The sequence below is a fragment of the Drosophila serrata genome, unplaced genomic scaffold (assembly GCF_035046125.1).
Source record: "Drosophila serrata isolate PLE 108 unplaced genomic scaffold, ASM3504612v1 contig_272, whole genome shotgun sequence".
Classification (NCBI taxonomy): Eukaryota; Metazoa; Arthropoda; class Insecta; order Diptera; family Drosophilidae; genus Drosophila; species Drosophila serrata.
Window position 1 is genome coordinate 4018739 of NW_028257170.1, and position 5812 is coordinate 4024550.

Here is a 5812-nt window from a genome sequence, read left to right on the forward strand (position 1 = left end):
TGCCATCTCGAGGGAAAGAGGTTTCGGAGCGGAGGGGCAGTTCAATCCCATCGCAGTCGATGAGGGTTAATGGCTGGATATCCCTGTGGTAGTGAGGTCCTTTATTGTGTTTGTGCAGAACCATATGATGGAGTCTTTGAAATGCCGGCAACTGACTTTCAAATGGTTAAATGATGGTCAAACGATGAACGAATTATCCTTACAGGCAAATGGGTCAAGAAGGATGTGTAATTTAGACATCGATATTAGTGCAGTTACGCTCGACATAATGGTGATTTGAGGCTTTCTACGAGGAGATTGCTTTAAAGTATCTATACATTTTTAAAGTTTGATGGGATATTAAACAAATTTAAATTGTTTTTAGCATTAAAATATTTCAAATACAGAGAGATCTTATGATATTTTATACGACAAAATTGTACGAAAACGTGGCTGGCATTGTAAATAAATTAAAAGAATTTTGTCTCTGTTATTTCAATAAATCTCACAACAATTTTAAATTAATACTACCATAACAGCCCAAAGCATTTTTTCTGTTAACAAAATAAGGAAATGCCGTATGGGCACAATATATGCACTTGAGAGCATTCCGAACAAACTACAAAAGAACAAAGAGTAAGCTAGAGAAACCCTTTATATCATATGCACGAGAACAACAAACAACAAAAAAATGCATTATGCAATAAAAACTAATCAAATAAATAAATAAACAAAAGCTGTGAGGCTGGGAGGCAAATAAAGTGACAAAATAAAGGAAAACAATTGCGAAATAAATGCCACAAACAATTGACAATAAACTACCGACATACAAATAAATGTGCATATATCTCAATGTGTGTGTGTGTGTATGACCTGATTTGCACACACACACATACGTGTGTGTGTTTGCATGCGTCAAGGATATAAATAAAATGAAAAGAAGCCAGAAGAAGAATGAGGCACAGAGAAATAATAAATAAACTACAGTTCATGTCATGTCAGCGGCGATAGCACCGAAGGAAGAAACAGGACGAAAGAAAAAATACTGACAAAATGAAATCGAGCCTGAGATACACACACACACACACACACACTCACACTGAGAAAGAGATAATAATAAATATGTAGAACAAGTGAAAATGGCCAAAAAGTTGTACAGATGCGTGTAGTTAATTTGATGGCCTCTTTAAGTTGTCCAATTTGTTTGGATGCTCTGAGAAGCAAGGAATTGAAATAGGCCCAGCAAACAAGACCCGACACGCATTCCCACACACACACACTCATGTCCTTCTCACAGGACTCCTGAATAAGGATAGTAAGTGAAACAGTCTCTGGGGATTTAAAGAAAGCTAGTTTGGGCCTTGAAAAAAATGTACTAGTTTATATAAATAACATCCTTGAAAGAGAGTTTTTTGTTGGTTAAGTTTCAGAGGTTTCGGTTGAAGAATTATTGCCTACTTTTCGGTAACTGCGGAAGGGAGTCCTTTTATAGAGAAAGTTTAATCACTGTAAAAGGTTGAATATGTAAGTATTAAGAGGTCAAATATAAAATATATCATAAATAAGCCAAAAATGCATTTATTTCAGTTTTTATTAGGGTAACAAATCTGCATACTCAATTTAAAAATTAAAAAAATTCAAATTTTCGTCAATTTTTCACCATTTTAACGATACCCCTTATAAAAATTTGAAAAAATTAAATTTATGCCGGACCTGGCTAGATCGATTCGGCTGTTGATGCTGATCAAGAGTATATATGAATATTAGGATCGGAAATGACTCCTTCACTAAGTTTCAAGCTTTCGACTGAAAGATAGGCTTTGCATAATTATTTGGTACATAGAGCGCTCTCCTCTGCGATTCTCAAGTCTTACACTTAAGCAAGGCTCTAGGTAGAGGAAGTTTAGTTTTCTTCTTCTTCTTTTATATAAATTACTAAATTAGTGCTTGGCGGTTAATAGACTTTGATCAAGTGGATGTGGCAACCATGGCTAGATCGAGTCGGCTGTTGATGCTGATCAAGAATATATATGAATAATAGGATCGGAAATGACTCCTTCACTAAGTTTCAAGCTTTCGACTGAAAGATAGGCTTTGCTTAATTATTTGGTACATAGAGCGCTCTCCTCTGCGATTCTCAAGTCTTATACTTAAGCAAGGCCCTAGCTAGAGGAAGTTTAGTTTTCTTCTTCTTTTTGTGTGTTTTTTATATAAATTACTGATCTAGTGCTTGGTGGTTAATAGACTTTGATCAAGTGGATGTGGCAATCATAAAAATTACAGTTTTCTTAATTAAGGTAAGACGTTAATAAAATATCTCTTAATAATTGAAACCAAAACAAGGCCCAAAAAGTCAAGATACATGAAAATATGGTTTATATTAAATTATTGTTTAATTACCATACCCTTGGCCGTGTTGACTAGCTTATTATTGATCTCGAAAAGTCTTCCAAGCTCTCTTTAAGAGCCGTGATGATCATGACGAGCGGGGATATGGTGTCATTTATTTGTTTACAGTAAAGTATACCTAACTCCCGAAAATAGTTTATTCAGCACAACTTACTAAACAAAGAACACAACAATGGTGATGATCGAAACTGCTCAATATAAAATATATATTAAAATGAGTTGATCTATATTTGTAAAGCAAATTTTTAAGATTTGGTATGCTTATAAATAACAGAAAGTTAACATATTTCAAGCAATGCTTGTATATAATTTTTGCAAAGTAATTCTTCACACAAAAACCCGCTCAAAAAATAAGGATTTTAAGCTTGCTAATATAAGCCTATTTAGGATTTTTTTTCCTTGTTTGTTTCCTTTTCTTTTTTTATACCCTTGCAGGGTATTATAATTTTAGTCTGAAGTTTGCAACGCAGTGAAGGACCTCCGACTATATAAAGTATATATATGTATTCTTGATCAGGATCAACAGCCGAGTCGATCTAGCCATGCCGGTCTATCCGTCTGTCCGTCTGTCCATCTGTCCGTTTCTACCCAAACTAGTCTCTCAGTTTTGAAGCTATCTGAATGAAACTTTGTAGTTAGCCTTCTATATACTCTCACTCGTATATATGTCGGAACGGACGACTATATCATATAGCTGCCATTGGAATGACCGGAAAATTTGTACAAAAAACAAATTATAACATTTTCAGTTTTCAACAGATTTTCATCAAGTTTGAGGTATAGCCATTTTATATTAGTCTTAAATTTTGTGTAAAATTTCATGAAAATCGGACGACTGTGCCATACAAACGATCGATTGATGTAGAGGAAAAATGCAAATCTGTGAACTGCAAATATAAATATGCTTAGGTGAATGAAATGAAAACAGGTGTTACTTCATTGTTTTTAATCATAAATATATATAATTTATATTGTAGGAATTCCTAGTCATAGAATTCTATCTGCAAGGGTATTTAAACTTCGGCGTGCCGAAGTTAACTTCTTTTCTTGTTAAATATACCCTCTCCCAGTTTTGTAACCTTCTTAATCAGTTACGACCCTATGAGTTTAGATTGCCTTCGAACACAGTCTCCCTCCCATTAAGCAGCGTATCTTTGCCGACAATCTGTTAAGTTCCCTTTCAGCATTTGTTCAGGCAATTGCAATATCATCGCCCCACCATTATGAAAACAAGCCACGCTCTGGGACTTTGTTTTCCGCTCGCTTATTGGCCATAAATTCAACGTGCCCACGGTCTATTAACTCCATCCGATCTGGATCTGTAGCCAGAAAGAGATCTGGCAAGGGGGTGTCGTGCCTTTTAATTTAGCCACGTTTAAGCTGCGGGTTGTTGTGGAGGGAGGCACCCAGCAAATCTCCGTTCGCACAAATCAAAATATTCAGCCCGGCCAAGGCTGGGGCACATCCGACTTTGGCGGAGCTTATCTATCGGCTATGGAAATTGAATTTCCCCCTGGCAGAACAGCCTCAGAATTGGCAAATGGACTCACATGAGAGGAGAAAGGACGCGTTCAGATAATTGCGCGATAACAGGCTAATTTTCAATTAGCGCCATTTTGATAAGTGAACATAAATTAGGCATTTTCTTTTGGGGGAAAAGCTGCTACGGGGGGGCTTCATTAATCGGCAGCAACAAATTGCGAATGGATATTTTTCGCTTTTGCTGCTCATTTCCGCTTGCCGGACTCGGATTCCGGTGGGATTGAGTTGGCCGGGGTGCCACACAAACGTGACTAGTTTATTGATTCCGATCGGACTTTCGCCGCTCGACTGCCTCGCCGGTACATAAATTAATAATAATATCGAAAGCAGTCGGTAACAATTTGCTTTGCTCTGCAAAAGCAGCTTCAACCGGCAGCTCTTTCTCACTCTCTATGAGCAACTAAAAGTCAAACACCACCCGCTGGCAGCTCCTCAATACGTGTTGGCCATTTTGACGGCATCGTCGTCGTCGGAGTCGAACCTTTTGGCCATATAAAATTCCAATCATACTTGACCAAAAGCAAAACACTGGAGAATTTCTACGCCAAGAGCTCACTGAACGGAGGAAGGAGCATCGGAAAGTTAAGTGAAGTGGGACGTTTAAGCCAGAAAGAAAGTGTGTGGCAAAAAGGGGACGGGGCCTTTCGGCCTGCTACTGGCAGCAGTCAGCAGAAATTTGTGCTACACTTTTGCCAATAACTTACCGCTGCTTAATGTTGCCCTTGCCATTTTTTATGCCCTTCAATTCCTATTCCAATTCCAGAGAGGTTCTAAAACTTTCTGGCCAAGTTTTGGGGACCTCCAGTTCCTATAATCGAAAGAGGTTCAAGGGGTAACACCTCCGAAGATTATAACAAATATGTATTAATTCTTAACGGCATATTTTTGTTTGCTTAAAGTAGAAAAAATATTATACAAATATAAGCTTAAAATAAGTTTAAAATCTTCTAGAAATAAACTCTAATAGGGCATTTCAAGTTCAACTTTGTGAGGTCCCAACTTTTTATTCCTTTACAATTTCCAGTTTACCGGCAAACTTTAGACTTCGGCTTGAATGCCAAAATGGTCTTTCCCATTTTTCCACCTCCACTTATTTGTGTTCTGGGGCTTATTGCCAGTGGGCAAAAGTGAACAATTTTCGACAGATTTTCGGAGAAATAGTTGCCGACTGCATAAGGTAAAATGCATCGCTCCCAGCGCTTCACTTTTGCGGTTAGCCTTGTGGGAGCATTTGGCCCAAGTCCAAGCCAAAGTCTGAATGGAGCAAGAAAGCAGAGTTTGGAAAATTCCTTTTCACTTTTCACAAATGCTAACCTTTAAACATCTGGAGGAGAGAGAACGACGGGGGGGAGTGAGTTCTCCTTGGAACCAGGTAAGTTGTCGCAGCTTAATCGATTTGGAAAAAGTTGCCATGTCCTGGAGCTACCCTTGCCATGCTACTTTATTTTTACGCACCATTTGTTTCTGCTCTCCGAATCCCCCCCACACCTTGCCCTTGGAAAATTGCAGAAAATGGAAAATCCGCTGGTCGTCGTCCCCCGCATCCCCCCGCCTTTTCCAATGATAAACTTTCGACACATTTTTCATTTATTTTCAACACCTTTGATTGATATATTGAACACTTGGCACCCAGCTCAAGCAACAGTCTTTGGATGTCCTGCTCCTGCACTTTAGTTATCCTTCAGTTCTCCTTTTTTTCGGGGGTGTTAAAGGCACTTCTAAAAATATTTGCAGCTTTCTTTTGAATCTAAGGATTATCTTTGGTTCTCTTTTTTAGAGTTTGTTAGTAAGGAAAGCATATATATGATTTTAAATTTATTCAATGTCTTATTATTATTACTTTCTTTAGTTTAAGGGTAACAAATTTCTTCCAGTGCACAGC